Below are 21,337 nucleotides of genomic sequence, written 5' to 3' on the forward strand. Positions count from 1 at the left end.
ATTTCCTCACTGTTCACAGCACAGGATGTTTGTTCCTGAGGGGGGCCCAGAACAGAACAACCCCCCCTCTTGATCACAAGGAGGATTCAATTGAAATGCTAGTGAAGGGATAGTGATCACGTCTAGAGAGCTCAGGGCCTCTCCTCTGATCAGTGCATGAAATTAGGGATTAAAATGCCTCGGCAGAAACAAAGTAATCACGCCTGCTTATGTCGCCATACGTGTCCAACCTGCTCCCCGGTTGCAAAAGAGCAAATGGAATGCATTAAGCTAACATTTCGCTCTGAGCTACACAGGGACCGTTTCCAGCGGGGCACGGTTGGTGTGTCACTCATTTCCTCGCACAGTTAAGTGGATGTTCTTCCTGACTAATGAGCAATAATCAACATTGACTCCTCTTCCTATTTCGAGGGTCCAGGCTTGTGTTAAACCGCTGCAGAGTCTGCAGGGCATATACTGTAGTGTCGTTAGTATACTCAAGTGCCTTAAATAACACAGGGAGGACAAAATGCTCGACAATAGACTGCGAGAAAATAAATTGAGGTAAAAACAGGGAGCTAAGAGTATTATAGGGGGCATGCTTCGGGGGGCAAGAAACTCGACAAAATAAGCAAGATCTGACATCGTGGATTTATCAGATTCAGATTTACCACATTAAAGCGATATATATCCCCAATAATAGTGCTCAGACTCTCTTGTAATTATTCACAAATTAATGGGTAGTTCTGCAGCCTTAAGGGTGTGGGAAACGCACATCCCCTTTGACACAGTGCAAATAAATGGCATTTCAGTCTCCTGCTAATCACACTGCTTATGTCATCATGAGCGCCGCTACGACAGAAGAGCATGGCAAAAAAAAAAAAGAGGACCAAGGCACTAGTTAACTAGCCACTCGGAAAAAAAGGGGGGCGAAATCGGAGAAAGATGGAATCATTAAAAAGGAAATCTAATCTGTCTTGATCGAGGGTGCTCATTGATCCGGGAGGAGGAGGAGGTGGTCATAGCGGCGGTGCCAGGCGGCGGCCGGCTGGACGGGCCTGCAGGCCCGATGGAGCCATCAGAGGCCCGCCCGTGTGAATGGGGAGAAACCATGGAGTAAATAAACACGAGAGCGAGCCCATTGGAGGGGGACAGAGGTGCCCAGTGAAAGAGGAGGCCGCGCCAAATAAAGAGGGTCACCCTTGTGTTTTCACCTCAGCCACCCCTTCTGTCATGGTAGCTCCACCACCACCACCACCACCACCACCACCACCACCCACCACCTCCACCTCCCGCCCCCCGCCCCAGCACCGACACACCCCCTCCTGCACACCGAGACAGACAAATGTCACCTCCTTTGTGGACCTAGTCAGGCTTTGAAGCAGCCCCACTGTCTTTGTGCGGTGGGCTAATCCTTTTATGAGCCACTGTTGACCGTGCCCCCACCCAGCCAGCGCTGCTGCATGGCCTGGGCCAGAGAGGAGGAGAGGAGCAGAGGAGAGGAGAGGAGAGGGGCTGTTTGTGAGCACTCAGGCCTGCGTGTTGGGGCTGACCGCAGGAGGAGTCGGGAACTACTCTCATGGAACACATGTCTCACACACAACACATACCTCCATACACAGGCTTACAGGCCGCAGCACTCCACTGCGACTTGTTACAGTGGTTACACTCTGAAAAGAGAGGGGTGGGGGTGGTGGTGTTGGTGGTGGTGGTGGTGGTGGGGGGCTCCCATTTTACCCCCCCCTGCCAAAGATATGCGACTTCTGTGTCTTCCCTGCATGTTTTATGGTGCATTCATTATTGAGAATGTAAGTGAAAGTGCAGCAACATGTTAAAGAATAGCCAGGGAGTTGAGAGAGAGAGAGAGAGAGAGAGAAAGAGAGAGAGAGAGAGAGAGAGAGAGAGAGAGAGGGATGGTTGTTGTGTTTCCCCGGGCTGAGCAGCGAAGGACAAAAGGGGCAGAAGAGAGTGACATTCTCCGGGGCCGAAGCGGGAGAGAGGGAGGGCACTGATTTCATGCCTATTGTTGACGGAGGTTAGAGAGAGGGATTCTTTCACTGGATCCCCCCCCGAAAGGCAACAAGTGGGTAAAGGGGGCGACAGGGCGGACAGAGGGAGAGGAGGCGTTGTGGGTGCTTTTGCCGTTCAGCCAGCTGAAAGATTGTGCCTTTTCTCAGCCCCCTTCTTCAGATTCATCCCTCAGACAGGCCCCACTTACAGGGCAAGAATGGCAATGCAGCTTTGAAGGCCGAGCTCAGCTCTCTCTCTCGCTTCTTCCTCGGGACAAAGCAGTGGTAATAATGTGCCCTCCCCTATATCAAATGTATAATGTGCCCTCCCCTATATCAAATATATAATGTGCCCTCCCCTATATAAAATATATAATGTGCTCTCCCCTATATAAAATATATAATGTGCCCTCCCCTATATAAAATATATAATGTGCCCTCCCCTATATCAAATATATAATGTGCCCTCCCCTATATATATATAATGTGCCCTCCCCTATATCAAATATATAATGTGCCCTCCCCTATATCAAATATATAATGTGCCCTCCCCTATATCAAATATATAATGTGTCCTCCCCTATATAAGATATATAATGTGCCCTCCCCTATATAAAAGATGCTCTGTGCCCATTATATGTGTATGTACGCTCACTTTTCTGCTTGTGCTCGCACAATATAGCAGTTGGTAAATATTCGTTCAAAATGACGGTAAAAGGAAAATGACAGGAACTTGACTTTTTTAACTAGTTTCTGGGGGACAGAGCCGCATTCCCTCGCTCCTTATAGCCGTGTCACTCGGTGCCGATATAAAGCAGTGATACTCAACTTGTGGCCTGGGGGCCAGATGTGGCCCACGATCAGGGTGCCAAGTGGCCCCCCTGGCCATTTTCTAATTCACAATGAAAACTATCAAGTTTGACTGAGCTCCAGCTCAATTCTCAAATATCGCCACCTGCTCACCACCCAGGTACCTATATGTACTAACTAACTTGTCAGACTAAACTCCGACCGACACCCCAAATACCTACAATCCGCTACAGAAAAATGAATATGATTAATGTTTGTTATGGACCCAATTGTGTCTGAAATAAAAGTTGATTGATTGATTGGTTGATTGATTGATTGATTACTGGCACCTGGCCTCCTGTCATTTTGCAAAAGTGGCCTCCGGGCAAAGCAAGTTGAGTATCCCTGATATAAAGCGTTTGTCTGAGGAGATGAGCAGAGAGATGGGGTGCGGGTTTGTAAAATGGCGCACGGCCTCATCATAGCTGCTCGGAAAACAGCTGCACAATTTGACCGGCTTGACGTCCCGACGTCTCCGCACCCTCTCTCTCTCTCTCTGCTCCCCTATACGTCATTAACAGAGGCACAGCAAACCATCCCGCGCCCTGCTCTTTCTCAGCTTTGTACATTAGTCAGCGGTGTAGCACAGAATTTCGCCGCGGCGCGTGAACTAATAAGACACATTTTCTCCGGCGTTTGAGAGGGATCGCACGAGAGTGATGTCTCGACGTCGGGCCGACACAGCAGAGGCCTTGTTACAACAGTGCCTTTTACACTCGGAGCACATCTGACAAATGCCAATACTCCCGCTTTCGCTCATCGCTGTTAATGAGAGGACATATTTTGGACGTTTCCCATATTTGTACAGACTTCATACATTATGAAGAGCCCCTTTTATGCACAGCGGCACCGGGCGGAGAGGACGAGGGCGGGGGGGGGGGGTTGGGTGTCGTCGGTTGGTGGTGTATTCGTGACTCCTCAGGATTGGCTGTCGTGCTGAAGGGGGACTTAATAAATTCTTCCTCCTTGGAACACTGTCAAACAAGTCCTTTCTTACATCGCCCATGAATACATTACCGGGCGTTGCTTGATTGATTAGAGACCCTCAGCGAGAGGGTGAACCGATGAACCGACTCCCCCAGTGTGATTAATAGACTTTATTAAGAGAGTCCTCTCCTTTTTAATAATGCTAATGTAAAGGGGGCGGAGTGGGGGGTGGGGGGGGTGCGCAGGAAGTCGTCCTAACGATGATCACCACCGGTGCTCTCTTTGATCCACATCCCCTTTAGTTTGAGTTCACTTTCAAAACCTCCAACTGGCTATATCCATCACCTCCCTATCAGTGCAGCACACCAGAGATACCTATATATATATATATATATATATATATATATATATATATATATATATATATATATACTGTATATATATATATATACCCCCTTTGAATAAAATGTGAGCTATTTTTTGCTTGTGTTCCCGCATATACTACCAATATGAAACTATATATATATATATATATATATATATATATATATATATATATATATATATATATATATATATATATATATATATATATATAAAGTATATTGTCTTCAAACTCACTGAGGTCTCTCCTGGGTAATTTTGGAGGTGGGATTGATTTGGAGTCCTATACTCAGAGTTTACAGCGAAATGAAATTGACTCAATAGCCATGAAACATTTTTAATAGGCCATATATCAGAAAACTAAGTGATGATTATATGACTCTGTTGTATTGCATTGTGACACTGACACATTGTGTGAGTGTGTGTGTGTGTGTGAGTGTGTCTGCGTCCGCATGATGCATATCGGCATGTGAATGTGAATGTTCCTAGCACTCTGTCTCTTACATAAACTTTGTACACTCAGTGTATTCTGCTCCTCGACCTCTCGTCATGTTACTGTTCTAGGTATTTAACCTTACATTGTATGTAGCCACAGATAAGACTTTCAAAAATGTGAAATAGGCCTATGTACATTATGCATTCCTGTGTCTAGTCAATGTTATGTGTGCGCAAACTGAGCATGTATGTTTGTTTGGGTACAGGACGCCAAAGCGTCCGTGCGGCAGGTATGTGTCCAAACCGCTCACTGGCTAATCATTGTTCTTAAGAAGAACAGGCCCGGCCCGGTTGTTAGGTAGAGGAGTACAAAACTGTGTATACCAGGAAGTTGTTTAGCCACCCAGCTAGCGCCGCCGAGGCCCCGCTTATCAGCACCGACACAGAAACAACAAGAGACTTGACCAAGAGCTGGAACACGGCCGCTCCGACTTTATCACCATGCTGGATTTTGCAAGACACCACCGCAACTGATTTATTCAAACACGGTCGGATACCACAGATAGGGCTATTCTATTCACGGGGCCCACCGTGTTATACCGCGTGACCCAGACAGGTTCTGTTTGCTTTGACCCAGACACACACACACACACACACACACACAAACCATAGATGACATCATCACCAGACTAGCCGAGTGTTGCTCGCCCGCTGCTGTAAAGCTGAGCGCGAGGTCGATAACGGCAGGTGAGAGGCCTTAGCTGTTGTAATGATGATGCCGACCAGCGTCTCCGTTGTAAAACCCACCATATTGATTCTCTTCCATTCAGCCAACAGACTCCACTCTCTCTCCTCTCTGACTGCCACGGCCGGAAACACTGCAGTAAATGTGTCTGCATAGAATCCAATATCAGCCGCCATTAATGAATACTGACAAGCGGTACCAACCTTTTGGATTTTTTTTTACTTTGACTTAAGCAGGTTAGTCCCGCTGAGAACACGGATCTCCTTTCCAGCACGGAGACCTGTGGCCAAGACAGCTGCAGCACATTTACAGTTACAGTCATTTACAGTGGATTTAGTCAAAAATATAATAAAGTAATAGTGTAAGAAACAGGGAGATAATGCAATGGAGACAGAGAGAGAGAGAGAGAGAGAGAGAGAGAGAGAGAAATAGGCAGTCCCAGAGCCGTGTATATAGAAGAGTCGCGACATCTCCATTCACTCCAATGGACCAGTTTTTTTTACTCTCAAGAGTTCCAGGAAGTAAGGTTCTGGATTAAGCAGCACTGTCGAGTTGCAGCAAAATGGACAGTTTGTGTTGTACTTTGACGTTTTTTTTGGTTTGTTTTTTAGAATCAAATTGTACATTATCAGCTTTATTTTAGCATTCAAAAGTAGCGCGAGACCCCTTCCTGGCTGTTCATTGGCTAATGACTCACGCATTTTGGTCCTCCGCTGACGCCACTCTCTCTCTCTGTAAATTGCTCTGGGCAGTCCTAAAACAGTCAATATATGTTGATACAAAATGTTGACATGGGGTTTTATTAGGGGTCTAAATAGTGGATTTGCCAGTCGATCATCCAGGATGTGGTTGTGTGACACCGTGCCCCTGGTAGTCCACGCCGGGCAGTTTTGAAAAGTACGCCTGCTAAAGCCAGAGAGGAAGAGAGGAGGCAGAAGAGAAAGTAGTCCATTCTTCTCGACTTGTCTTTGTGCTTAGATAAACTTGTTGTCAGGCACATTGTCGGGCACTCCAGCGTGACACCTCACAGCCAGATAATGGCATTGCCATGCAAATGAGCAAGGGTCCGAGCTATGCGACCAACAGTGTGCGTGTGCATGTGTGCATGTGTGTGTGTGCATTCATGCGTGCGTCTGTTTTGTTAGTGTTTCTTGGGAGAATGAAAGGGTGCGCGATGGAGTGACTCAACAGTGGCATAAGGACAGATTGGGGCCTTGTGTGTGATATGCTGAAGAAGAAGGAGGGACTGTTGAGCCAAATTCTATTCTCAGTATAAACTCTCTCTCATCTGCTCGGGGAGGAAATTTCCTTCATCCAGTCACGACGAGCCTGTCAGAAGTCATCACCGTGCACAACTGGAGATGATAGCTCCGATTCGGGAAGAACCCGCATCAACTTTGTGCTAAAGTGCATGGATTTGTTGGGGCGACGTTGCCAGATTTGAGTACATATGTCACACATGGTGCTGTGAAAACAGGACCGCACATACAGTATAAAGGGACAGTGCAACATGTTGATCTGGACAGGATTAAAATGACCCCCTGAGGCAGTGCTTCTCAAAGTCCTTTACGTCATAGCACCCCTAAACTGACACAAATTAGAGGCCATGGACCCCCGTTTGATTAGATTTTGGACCAGCCCATCTGATTTTCTTTCTCCATAGAAAGTGGATGAACCCCATGGCCAAAATAGCCCTACAGTAGATTCTGTCATTGCGTTACTCATGGATGGAATTATAGTGAAAATAAACGATTCCTGTTTTTGCTGGGGACCCCCTGGATCCCCCTCAAGGACCCCCTGGGGGTCCCCGGACCCAATGAGGACCACTGCTCTGAGGTACTGTAACTCAAAATACAGTAGGCTAGTCATTTCAGCCAACATTTTTTACTGGGGGTAGCAATCACCAGACCCCCCTCCCATGGTCATCCTAATGCCATCGAGACAGGCCTTTTCACTGGAGATAATAATACAGTCACACCTTCCACTCGTCTCGTCAGTGACGGGACAGGAAGTAGGAAGTGACTCCTCGGGGGGGGGGACGATGTTGGGCGTAGGAGCGCACGGGCGTCAATGCTTCCCTGCCACCTCCAGCTGAGTGGGCTTTCTGGGGTTTTGTCTCTCGGAGGAGACCCGGCCACAATGAAGTGAGAGAGAGAGAGGGGGCGGGCACTGTGTCACACTACTGTCTCGCCGCCACGGAGAGGGAGGGGGCAGTCGACAAGCCCCGCCCCTTTCTGTTGTCATGCTAAGGCGGCGGCAGCAGCGCTCACTGGAACTGTACCCCTATTCACACACTCCCACGTAACACACACACAGGGACAAACATGGCCAGCCACATTCACTTTTCCTCTCCCTCCCACTAATATCCGTGCTTCCTCCCAAAGACAAAAAGCTCGCAGCATTTCTTAAAGAAAACCAGCGTCGCTCCCTGAGATCCCTGCGGTGAATACGCTCGGTTAGCCGATGACTGGAGGGCAGGGAGTTTGGACCCCCCGAGCTCCCCCGGGACCCTCATCACCGAGCGGCTCAGCCTTCATCCGCGGAAGACCGTGAGAACAGGCATGTCTAATGTCATTTTACAGGTAGATAGAGCGAGAGATTGGGGAGTAATTGCCAGTAATAACAGATCGCTCTCTTTGGATCCCCACAGGACTTCTTCTCTCCAACCTCTCTCTCTCTCTCTAAACGCACCCCCAAAAATTCCCAGAAGGCTCCTCCTCCTCGGCATATTTGGCCGCCACGCGCTAACGAAATATACAGCGGATGAACTGTGACCTTTGCTCTCCTCTCCGCTGAAGGTCACCGGTCCACTTTACATACACAGATGAGGTCCTCCTTTCCGGAAATGATAAGACAAACAGCGGCGAAGAGGTAAGGTCAGCAAGTTAAACCAACAGCTGGAATGACAGTTAATTGGCCGGAGGGCGGTGTAACTGTCATCCATTTCCCCCGGGCTGACTTGGGAAGACACCCCCCCCCCCCTCCCTCCCCTCTCCTCCTCTCTCTCTCTAGAGACCTCCACTCCATACAAGCCCTCTCACTTATCAGCTGTCTCCCACACAGGTTCAACCAGTGGACATTGGCGCGCGGGGGGAAACAAAATGATTATATTGCCGCCGGATTTGATTATTACTTCATCATTATTGTTTATATTGTGGCGATACACAATAACGCCGGTGACAAGTTGAGGAGACGAAAACGTCAGAGTGAATTACCGGCGTATGCAAAAAGCTGGCCGCAGATCAGCTGGCAGCACCGAAAGGTCTTTCTTGCTAATTGCTCGTATCCTAAACCAGCAGTGAAGTGAAAGGGGCGTCGGACCGCTGATGTGCACGAGGCGGGCCGACTGAGAGCCGGCAGATAAGAGCGTGTGTGTGGATCATGCTCTAATGACTTGTTTAGTCCTGTGTGTGTGTGTCAGAGAGGCAGTGACACAGACGGAGGATGGCACAGGAGAACCCAGGCCTTCTGTGGTGCATCTGTGTGTGTGTGTGTGTGTGTGTGTGTGTGTGTGTGTGTGTGGAGGTGGAGGTGGGGACAGAGCGAGGAAAGCTTGTGTGTGTGTGTGTGGAGGTGAGTGGCTGTTTCCAAGGTGGATGGGTGGGGGTGATTGGGTGGGGGTGGGGGGCACATGCATAATATAAGGAGGACGAGTGATGGTTTTCGCAGAGTCTGTCTGCCTGATTGCGCCGGGCCGGGGGTCCGGGGTGTGTGTGCGTGTGGGAGATAATGGGGCCTCTCTCCGCGCCGCTCAGCGCTCCGCTGGCACACAGCTGGCACACAGCTGGCCCGTCCAACCAGGCCCTCCAACAGCCCCTCGTCCCCACTCCTCCTCCTCCTCCTCCTCCACCACCACCACCACCTCCACCGACCCCCCTACAGCAGAGGTTCTCAAATGTTTTTCAGCCAAGGAGCCCTTACAAGATAGAAAATATACCGGGGGGACCCCCTCATTCTGATTTGAGATTTTGGGCTCAAAACCCTCGATTTTGGGTTTAATTGTTTCCACGGTAACGTGCTTGACTTTTAAATTTATAGGTTTGTTCGGTTAGAATGTAATCCATGAACCATTTTAGATTTAAAAGCATAACATATTTTCGGGGAATTATGAAGCTTTTGCAAAAAAAAAAAAAAACGTTTTTATTTTTATTTTCCTGAAAACTTTTCGTGGACCCCCTGGCAAAGTGCCACGGACCCCCATTTGAGAACCACCGAGCCCCCCTCCAGAATTCCAGACACGCAGGGTAAGGGAAGACGGGGGAAGAGGGTTAAGACAGAAAAAACATTAGTGTTAATGGGGAGGAGGGCGGGGGAGGGAAGGAGGAAGTTATGGTGGGGCCCAGCGCTCCCCAAGACCCATCTGGGGCGGCTTGGCAGGAGGGGATCCGTCAGTGACAGACAGGTGTTCCTCAGCAGCAGCCCCCTCTGCTCTGCTCGGCCCTGGGGCCCACAGGGACCCTCCCCCCCCATGCTCCCCTTACTGTAGCAGAGATACACCTTCTGACCCCTCGCATGTCACACTCACTTTAACTGCCACCAGGTATAGTAAGTGCACAATATAAAAGGGTACAAGTACTGTCGAGGTTTTCCCGGTGGCGTGCGTACAGGCCTATTGTAAAAACCTATATAACTTAAAGTACATGAACTTATCTCACTCGACCCTCCAGGTGAGATACCAATTTTGTCCAATTTAAATTCATTTAGATGACTTATTAATATTTTATTGTATTCAAGCCATTGAGATCTCTTTTACCTAGGAGACCTGGCAGCAACATCTTTCATATTCTTTTTGTCTCATATTGATAGTATTCTGTTACATCACCACATGGCCATTTTGGTAGGAAAACAACAGGTGATTGTGATCAATTAACAGGTGATTACAATCAAGTGACACTTACAGCCAATGAGCTGTGTGTATTGTAGCGCCATATTGGTAGGAAAAAGGCTTGTGACATCATTGGAATACTATGAATAGGACACTTTTTTTCTTCCTCCTTTGCAACAAGAAAGCAGTTGAGATCAGGCCTTAAACTGAATCAACTGAGCGAACTGAATCTTACCGTTGGGAGCCGACTAAAAGACAACAACAAAATACTAGTGGTCTACGCCTATCACGGCAGAATCAGCGCTGTGGCACATTGTTTATGAAACCCTGCCGAAGAGGACCGCTGACAGACCAGGCCAGGCTTCAGGAGCAGGAGTGACAGCTCCAACACAGCAGGTGACCACAGCTTGAAACGGGGCCAGTAGATATCCTGTATCTATGCTATTGTCAAAGTCATAATCCACGACATTTCCACATTCATGTATGTTTTGCCACTCTCTACTGCCAGTTGATACAAACACAATAGTGATTCAAGTTACTCAGTCACTAAAAGCTTTTGCATTTTCTATTCTACGTCGTTCGTGGAAAAATCATGTTTCCAGCAGCAGCAACAATAAAAAAATATATATATATATATATAATATTTTTATAATTTTTTTATATATATAATTTTTTTTAATTATTATTATTATTATTATTATTATTATTATTATTATTATTATTATTATTATGTTTGCATGGTTATTATGGGATAGCAATGTTAGCCCATGTTGCAAAGCAATCTTGGAATTTGAAAAAACGGACCCTAAGGACCAAACTGTGAGAATAAGCCCCAACTGTAATAACGCTGTAGACACGGGTGGGTTTTTCCAAGGCCTTCAGTATCAGTATCGTTATATATCCCAAAATTACAGGGCCCGACACCAGGATGTTCCAGGACACGGAGGACAGAGCCAGGTTGTCTTAACTTCACCGTTTCCATTTTCACAGATGTGTGAAAACCTCATGAAATCCACAGCAGGTTTGAAGCGCCCACAGTGGGAAATTAACACCAGCCATCAGCCAAACGAAATGCCAGTACATTTTGGCTGAGGCTGCGACCGTGTCTACTCCACCAGCCACACTGGCAGGTAACCAGCCCGTCACTTGGAGGTGTTGCTCGGTTCTAAAGATCTTGTTGGCTGGTAAAATAGCGAAAGCGGTTGGCGGATTTGGGGATTTACCATTCCTGTGACCTGTAGAGGGAAGAGGTTGTTTCTTGGACTGGATCTCCTCCGACTATCTGGTTTTTCTGTCTTTTAAAATGTTGAAGTTAAAAAAAAATCTATTTTACGGGGGAAATATTACCTTAAAAATTATTCAATGTCCCTTAAGTAGTCCTGATCCAGTCAGTAAAAGTGTTTTGTTAACCAATGACTTAGTTATCTAAAAAAGTACCATTATTCGTTTTCATTTTGTCAGAATAGGTGTCCCTTTTTTTCAAACAGTGAACAAAATCTCCTCACTTACGCAGGTGGATCCACCTGTCTCGAGACATCCGAAAGGGTACAGGCCGGAGTGTGTGAAAAAAGAAACTGGAGAAGATTCCCAGGTGTCTCTCATCACTCAAGCGGTCTTCCATGGCACAAACAAGACGTCAACACAGCAGTTTGTCCGTCTGCTGTGGTGGGTTACAGCCATCGCAAGAGCCACCCAACGGACGCACAGCAGAGAAGTGCTTCACAAGAAAACTAGGACATAAACAAACTCAAGACAAGAAGAACACATGTCCGTGTGTGTGTGTGTGTGTGTGTGTGTGTGTGTGTGTGTGTGATGTGCAGCCTTGTCACCAGAATAAAATGTTGCCATTTTATGTAATTCTGTAATCCCCAGATACATAGAATATCACGTTTACCAAAAATATGTTGCATATTATGACGTTTCTAGATACATGTATATCAATATTTCATTTCAACCGAGCCACATTGAACGTTTTTGTTATATAAGGCCGTGTGTCCACTAGGCTTCTTTTTCTGGCAGTTAAATGCTGGAAGAAATAACGTTAGCTCAGTAGCGGAAGCTAGCTTGATAGCTAACAGTTAACAAGCTAACAACAACAACACACCTACTGTGATAGAAGCACAGCACTCACCAGAAATATTAAGTGTCTAGCCAATCTGCTCCTACAATGAACCTTTCTGTCTCTGTCGTGATAGTTTCTCCATATGATTAGATGCCTGAAATGGAGCGCCCGACACCAGCGCCTTTCTGAAAAGTTCAGATCAGCTGGAAACGCTGGGAGCCGGCGCACAAAAAAGAAGCCGGAGCTTAGCAAAATAAGCTTAGTGGACACACGGCCTAAGCCTAACCCAAACCATAATCCTAACCAAGTTGTTTTGCCTAAACATAACCAAAGTTGTTTTAGTTGGAAAAGCAGCAAGGTTTTCAACTTAACCGCTGTTTTTGTTTCAAAGACATGTGAAATGGCATGTTTTAGAAGCGTAAAAGGCAAGCGTTTTATTTCAAATTGATGAGATTCTACGTATCCGTGGATTGCAGAAAAATACAATGCAGACATTTTATTCTGGCAATTGGGTTAGAGTGTGTGTGTGTGTGTGTGTGTGTGTGTGTGTGTGTGTGTGTGTGTGCGCGTGCGTGTGCGTGCGTGCGTGCGTGTGTGTGCGCGCGCGCGTGCCAATGCTTCAGGCTATCTCACATATTGAGCCTCATGGATATTAATGCCCGTTTTGACCATTAGTAACAGACAATTGGGGAATCCAAGGTCAGGGGTCGCGGAGATAGAGTTTTTGCATGGATGTACGTGTCGGCGTGTGCTAGCAACATGCTAGCAACAGTATGCAAAAGATTTGGAAATCCACAGCTCGGCATTTGCATACAAATGACCCACTTTGCAGTGTTTTTTTGTTCTTTCACCATGGGGGCAAAGCAGACGAACCACACGATGATGGTGAGTTTGTGGGTTTGGGGAGTGATGTAGATAAGGAGGGTTTTGCTCTGTTCAGGACAGCAAAGCACAACCAGATGACTGGTGGGGACACAACACTCTGTTACACAATATGACCCTGCAGAGACGTGAGTGAGCAGCACCGTTTACACACACAGCTATAATCTAAAACGAGATGACTCCACGCAGAGCTACAAATTAAATAAAGCGGCAATCTGGATTCCATTATCATCTCTCCAAATGCCTACATTTTTGCAGCATTTAAAACGACAAAATAAATATGAACGTCGCCGTATCAAACGAGCCTCTAACCAGTATTTGTTTTGTGGGAACGCTCAGTGAAATGAAAAGCTAGCTAGCGGGTAAACACAGCCTCTTTTCTGCCTTCAATTTGTGAGTGGCACCAAATGTTTCTGGGTGTAGTAATTGCTGGCAGATTTGTACGGAGACGTGTGTTTTAATTAGCCTCAACAGGCCGCTGATGGCATTACACGAGTTGTTCCCGTCACAAAAAAAGGAGGCCCCCGGACATGAAAAGCACCGGGGATCAACCAGCGGACAAGCAGACGTGGAAAACCACCAGCAGGGGAGCAGCGACTCGGAACCCCCCCCCCCCCCCCCCCCCCCCGACTTAGCCTACTGCTAATAGCCACGACCTATAGTGACCACACACCCCAAAACGCTTCTTCTTCTTCATGAGCTGCTATGCTGCTTCTGCCTCAAACGTGTTTCATCTGGAGAGAGAGCGCGCTCAGAGGGGGTCTTACGAACAACAACAATAAAAAAGGTTACAATGTAAAAGTAACTATTTTTTGCTGTTGTCACATTCAAGCTTGAACTGTTTTCCCCCCCCAAAAAAACTTTTTAACTTTATACATCATATGTTGTGTCTTGGATCTCTCCCCTTGTCTGAAACGATAGCACATTGTCATCTCCGCCGCGTGCCTTTGAAGATTTGGGTCATAATAGACCCCTGTTATCTGAATGCCAAGAGCTGCCTGCCTCTCTCTCTCTCTCTCTCTCTCTCACTCACACTCAGTCTATGTCTCTCGCTCTCACACACACACACACACACACACACACACATTTAACATTAGTTATATCAGTCTGTCTGATCCACAGGCAGCTTTAGGCCTCGAGTGCTCGCGCCGAAATCCCCCTTGCACCTCATCTACGCCGCGCGAACACAAACCACCCTCTCATGTGGCTTCCTCCCTCTCCCCTCCAGCGCCAGATCCCCATCACTGAGAGACCCTATTGGAGAGGGGGGCCTCTCTCTCTCTCTCTTTCCACATCTCCAGCCAGGTCGGCCCAAAGATTTATTAGACGCTTCAACCAAAATGTAATTTTCACCATGTTGGTTTTTGAGAGTGAGGGGGAGAGTTTGCGGTGCTTGGAGAGCGGTGTCTAGCTATACGCAGCTGCCGGGGATGGTGGGACAGTTTTGCTCCAACACCAATACTAGCCCCCGAAACCCCACAGAGACAGATAAGTGATTTACTGGCTTCTTTTATTGAGAGCGAGAATGAGAGAGACACATAAGTAAGAATAACAGTGTAATTGAGCCTGTCTGCAGTGTTGCGTGGCACAAACGTAACACAGGTGAGGGGGGGGGGGGCTTTTAAATGGCTTTAGGTTTTTATAGCAAATTATTTTTTTCGACTCACTGTGGTTCCTGTAGCTTATCAAAGCATGTTCTTTAATTTCTGTCGTGGAGTTATCCGCCCGGTCGTTACGCCTCCATTAAACCTCTTTTCAACCGTTTACAATAAATCATAAATATGTCGTTTCATAATAAAGGATTCTTCCGCAACTTTGTGGTCCTGGCGTACCTGAGGTACCTATCTGTTGGAAAAGGTCAGCGCGACGCGATAGCACGCTATCACGATGTTGTAACTCACACATTACTCGCATTTTGACTTTAAGATTAAGTCCCCGACGAGTTTCAAAACGTCACCCGGGGGGAGCAAACTTTTGTAGCCCTGATCTTGGCACGTTCCCACACCAGATAATGGTTTCCATGAACAGGGAACCGTGTGGTGTAAGAGAGGCACACTCTGGAAGAAAAGAACAGGCCGCGCCATTGTCGGGGCGAGTAAAACGTACCTTATAAAAACCCCAGGAAATGACATGGAATAAGAAGTGATGTACCATTCTGTGGTCACGCTCAGGAGACACTCAGACTTCAAGGAGACAGCTCACAGCCAGTGAATCATAACATCTGAAGGAGAGGCAGAGTAGGAAAGACAGACGCGGAGCAGGAGACGTGAGAAAGAGAGAATGACAGAAAGACCAAGGCAAATTAGACAGAGACTAAAGGCAAATTAGACCCGAGCGAGAGAGGGGAAGAGACAGCGAGAGGGCCAAGATAAAAATCACACTGTGAATCTCATTCTCGTAGCCAAGACAGATGTCTATGGTGAATCAGTGATGAGACGTGACAGTTTTTCACAACATCGCGTTAAGTTTGGCAGTTCTAAAAGCGGGCCTCTGACTGCGCCCGCGACCCATTCTCTGGCTATGACTCAGGCCCGCCCTCTGACCCGGGGAACCTTCCAGACCCATCGCCTCACCTCTCTGTGAAAACCCAGGCCGGAGGAGCGGCCCATAGCCAAGACATGGGGACGTGTGACACTCGCTGGCCTGAGTTAAGCGTGTCACACACCACTGTGAGAAGTTGCGTCCCCCTCCCTCATGACTGACCAGGCTAAATATATACTTTTTATGCGCTTACACACAGTTTCCTCCCTTGCCGAGCATCAATTTTCATGTTCCTGGATCTTGAAGTAGCCTAATAGTAAGCACTGTGTGGCTATAAGCTCAGTTTAGCTTGGCGTGGCGTAGCGTAGCCATTGGGAGGAGAGTAAGGGGTTGCATACACACTCCCTCTCAGATATTTGGTATCCACCATCTCCCGACTATGAAACATATATTTGTTGTTTCTCATTTGGAGCATATAGTCATTAGTGTCACAGATCATACCCAAAGTAAACAACCTTTTGCACCCTTATGTTTACAGTAGGCTTCCTTTCATAAGTTCATTCTATTCACAGTGTTTAAAATGATAAGTTGAATTTATGTTCATTGGGGATTTGACATTCATTTTAGCCTTGTTCTTGTGATTGTTATGGAATTAGATAACAAAATAGGCTACATTATGAACATTAATGCTCAGAAGTGACCGACACCGGGAGAAAGAATCTGACTTCGCCAGTTTGCCCTTTTCAATATGTAAGCAACATGGACGAAGGGCAGGTGAATGGCAAGCGGATATTGTCCAATACATGTTACTATAGGCCTTTTTCACAGTGGCCATTTTGTGTCAAACAGGCAGGGTAAACACAGGTGCAAGCAAAACACTAATGAGGGTTTCCGACTTCCAAACGCGGAAGTCAGAAACCCTCAGTAGTGTTTTGCTTGCACCTGTGTTTACCCTGCCTTTTTGACACAAAATAGCCACTGTGAAACAGGCCCATTCCATTGTGCTGTCATTACAAGTACAGGTGTCAAAGCTTTAAGGATGGCGAGTGGATCCCAGAAGAAAATAAGGCTGAGGCAGGCCTCAGAGTTCAGCACAGGGATTTCTAATGTGGTAAACCAGGCATTTTTGTCAGGTTTGAGAAGTTGCAAATACAAAGCACTCAGAATGATACAAAAAGAGAATTCAAAACAAAACAGAACTAGGCTGAAAGCTAATAACCAGCATAAGCTAAACCCATGGATAACGTGGGACCTATCTTGTCAGGCCAGCTGCAGTCCTGGTGCATCGCCTGTGGAATAAGGCAGAGTCTCTAGCACCTATGAAAGCTAGGCTATATATCCTAAGCCCCTCCCACAAAGCCCCAATCAACAAGTACAAAAATCAATTAGTAATTGCAATTGGCTTTCAAAACACAATAGGGTTCAATTCTACACAATATATTTTACATTGGCATCACTGCATAACTGGATGACAAATATTAAGCCACTCAAATAAAGATAGAGATATTTAGAGGAATCAATGTGTCCCCTCTCTACTCAACACACCTGAAGACAGGTGCAGCAGAGAAGGCAATCAACAATTGAACATCTCAGTGCAGAATAAATCTATCATCATATGATAATGAAGTTAAAGTAAGTCATAACATTTGGCATCTAGCTATTCACCGTATGCAGAAGAGACCGTCTGGCTTGAGAGACTAACAGGAAGTGGAAACACAATCAGAAGTTCTGATTGTGTTTACACTTCCTGTGACTCCTAACCCTAGTCTGACTCATTATGTGAGTCAAACTAGGTTTGACCAGGTGAGTCAGACTAGTTTGAGCAGGTAAAACAGCCGGCGTTTTGAACAGGAAGTCGTTGACACAATGGGTCAAGTGGGCGGGGCTGCATAAGGTGAATAGGTCATGTGGGCATCATCCCCATGACAACGATCATATATATATTCTCATCCAGTCGAGAGCATCCGAGGCCGCGTCCAAAGAGGAATGAAAGTGGAATAGCGATGCCTTTAGATCACAGCCGCTGCTGTCAACAGCACTTCAACTAAAAGGCAGTAGTGTAACTGTGACTGAGTGGGAGCATTCAGGTTACTAGAAGTGTGCTGCTCTACATCCCTGCCTCCAAAAAGTGACTGGAAAGATTCAAAGACCTCGCTCCTGTGCAATATACCTCAAAGAAAGGGTAAAGGGACTTGAAAGCAGACACACACACGCACACACGCACACTCAAACACAATTACACACACACACACACACACAGCTCTCCTTACTCCTATTTGTGCAAACTCAATCAAATTATTTTTGAATAGCAATAAAGCAGCCTTTATTTTGCTTGGCTGGGCGTCTACACACCCCCCGCCCCCACCCCCCCATGCCCCCAACCGCCCCCCTCTCCGCCCTGCCCCTCCACCACAGCGGGATCAGCTTTCGGGCGCAGAATCCCACTGAAGCGCTGCCATGTCGGCTGGAGACAATCAGCTGAAAAACGCTCCTTTAGATATTCCTGCTCCCTTTTTCAAAAAGCCCCCAAATTCAATTTATGGACACATTTATTACCATGTCTGTCAGTGGACTAAAAGGGGAGTTTTCATAATCAGGAGCACACATCTGATCCGCGTGCACAGCGGGGCCCGCCTCGCCCGGGCCAATACGCGCTCTATTACACGGTCAGGGCCAGCCCGATCCTACAGAGGAGAAGAGGGGAAAACATGAGCAAAAACAAAAGACGAGGTCGTTAGACACGGGGACGGGGGGGGGGGGGCTTTTAGATGTAGCGTTTAAAAAAATAACCTGATCTGATTTAGGAGCGGGGGGCCACGGGGAGAAAATCTGTTAACTCGGGGAGCCTTGACCACGTGATGAGGGATCACGTAGCGCCGTCCCCCCCCCCCCCCCCCCGAAACTACACAGCGAAAACCCCACCACGCGCACTTCCCCTTTCTGATGTTATCGAAAACAGTAATGGGATGTTTTGGTTCGTCTAACGATGTTTCGGCCCCCGACTCTTTAAGTAGCCGAGGGCCCCGAAAGCTTAAAAAAAGGGGCTCCTTTTGAAAGATTTGGACGCGTTTTTATCGTGTTGCGGTCACGTCTCTTGCACCAATAGTTTCCATTGTTTTTTAATCGTATTTTTTCAAAGTGGCCAAAAACGACATGAAATCCACTTTTGAAAACTCCCAATAAAAGTAGACAGAGAGCGGCCTGTTAGGGATCCAGCTATAACAACACCGAGGGCCTGAACGATTTACTATCCCTGCCCTGCTTGTGAAACATAGATTCTAATGAGTGCCGGGCCCGGCAGCGTGTCACTCAACTCTGGAACATGAGGGCACGGACTGGACCGAGACCCATGATTGAGGGCTTTGGTCGGTCTGCGGTGTGTGTGTGTGTGTGTGTTTGTGTGTGTACGTGTGTGCTTTTGGATGTAGTCGTATGTTCCTGAGCATACGTGGTTGCACACACACACTCCCCCCACACCCACCCACACACACACACACACACACACACACACACGCCGCAGACCACAGAGTCCAATCAGTGGTTGTTGGTCCAGTGGTTGGACATGGACAGAGTGTCAGTGGATGTCTGAGAGCCACTGTTCACACACTGGTGTGTCCAAGGCCAGGCCCCGAGAATACCCCAGGAGAGATGCACGTATACCGTCGGTCCCCGGCCATAAATCAATACTCTCTCACAAAGCCTCGCCTAAACTCTTGCCAGTGCCCCGCTGCAGTAAAAACACGAAGAAGAAGAAAAAAAAAAGAAAAAAAAAGTGGGCTGAGAAAGCTCCCCCTAGAGGCCAAACTAGAGGGCGATTCAGTTTAGGAAACGAAGCGTGTCCTTCGTTAAGCGAAAGATCACATTTTACCGGCGGCGCGACACGTTTAGGAGCGCGCGGGGCTCTGTGAAATCTCAACGAGAAAGATCCTCTGTTTGCCTTCCAGGGTAATTAGGGAGGCGATCACCTGACACTCACACAGGTAATGTCCTGGACCGGCGCCAGAAGCAAATTTCATCATTGGTCAGCCCGACCGACGGCAGCGTGCAGCCGAGCCGGGCCTCGGAAAAATATGCGCAGAAACTGAAAACCGCACTTCCAAAAAATTGCTTGCTTGTCCCCTGTGTTGGTTTTGGATGAGGTCTCTGGGCTGGGAGCTTAGGGGTTCCTGGAGGCCCGTGCCAGGATCCTTAAAAACCCAGTAACCGATATCTCCTTTTCCCCCCACACGGCCCGAAATGTTCTGTTATTAAAATGGGAGCAAATCCCCACCGGAATGTTTTACACGTTTACTAGGTGTACGTCAAGGTGAGAGACAACACTAGTGAATTATAGGTCAGATTTGGACCTGGGGAATTGGGGGGGGCTAGGGGCATGGCTGCAGTGAACGAGAGAGAGAGACACAGAGAGAGAGAGAGAGAGAGGGAGGAGAGGAGGGGAGGGGAGAGATATTATGAGTGGGTGACAGTTCTGACTGCCAGGATATAAATCTACCCCCTCCCACCCCCCCACACCCCCATCCCTCACCCCCAGCATGTTGCGCCACAGAAAACCACAGTGCCCCCTACAGTTAAAACCCACACATGTCAAACTTTATTGGCCCTAATAGTAAATGCCAGAATGATAAATAAAACAGTATCAAGAGTCCTGCTGCGAGGAGTTTAGCGGGAAAGATCAATGAGTGGCTGTCTATGGGGAGCGGCTAAAAGCATCCGTGCCATCTGTGTGGAGGCAGTGGGGGTTTTGACATGGCGCACACACACTAATCTCTTCTGGTTTGGTGTGTTAGTTTGGGGGTCCGACCAGGACGTCCAGCCGTGGGGCTTTCAGTGACAGCTGTGTGGAGCAAATCTGAACCATGCTCGCGAAAAACAGACAGAGCAGCAACTGCAAACTGATGACAAACGCTTTGTTTTGGTGGGGGAAAATATCTCTTTTTTCTTCTTCTGCTTCTTCTTCTCGTGCCTGTTTTTGGTGGGATCACAAGCCTGCATGTACTAATGGGAGAAAAGAGCACCAATTAGGGCTGCAGACCGCGCTGGCCCCACAGTCGTTTCCAAACCACTTTAAATGTGTAATAAATGATCAAATGAGACAAGTCCTTTTTAAGCTCACAGTCGGATTTGCTTTTCCTCAAAAGCACATTGGCTCTAATAACAGAGCAGAGGGGCTTTGATTCGACTCGCGGAAGCAGGCGAGCGCGGCCGCGCACAGAACAACTTTGGGCTGCTTCTCTGGTGGTTAATCAGAGAGAGAGAGAGTGAGTGGCGTGTGGGTGGATCCCTCCCTCCTCCCTCCCTCCCTCCCTGGGCTGCTCAGAGGCTGCTAAAGGAGGGTAGCGGCTGGTAGACGGGTCACACTGCCCCCGGTGCCCCGGAGGAGCACCGAAACGGCTCAGGGTAGTCGTCTCCCCAAACTGGGTGTCATCATGACATGATTCACGTTGGGCTTCGCCTGTGTGGCTGTGAGAAGCAAAGTGGAGGTCACCAAGTTAGATGGTATGCGACGCCTCTCATCCATCACTGTACTAGCGGGGGGTTGGTTTGTATGCGTGTGTGTGTGTGTGTGTGTGTGTGTGTGTGGCTACGGCCAACTCCCAGGCTCCACCGCAGCAGCGGCTAGCCACCGACGGCCTCCCACAGAAACGTGTGGAGAGGAGCGGGGGGATACGAAAACATGTGTCCTACCTCAAAGGCTCGCACCAAATCTCTACGTATTAGGATCAAACGCACGGTCTACCCCTTTACCCTATGTCTTTACA

Source organism: Poromitra crassiceps, assembly GCF_964638095.1.
Source record: "Poromitra crassiceps genome assembly, chromosome: 28".
NCBI classification, from domain to species: Eukaryota; Metazoa; Chordata; class Actinopteri; order Beryciformes; family Melamphaidae; genus Poromitra; species Poromitra crassiceps.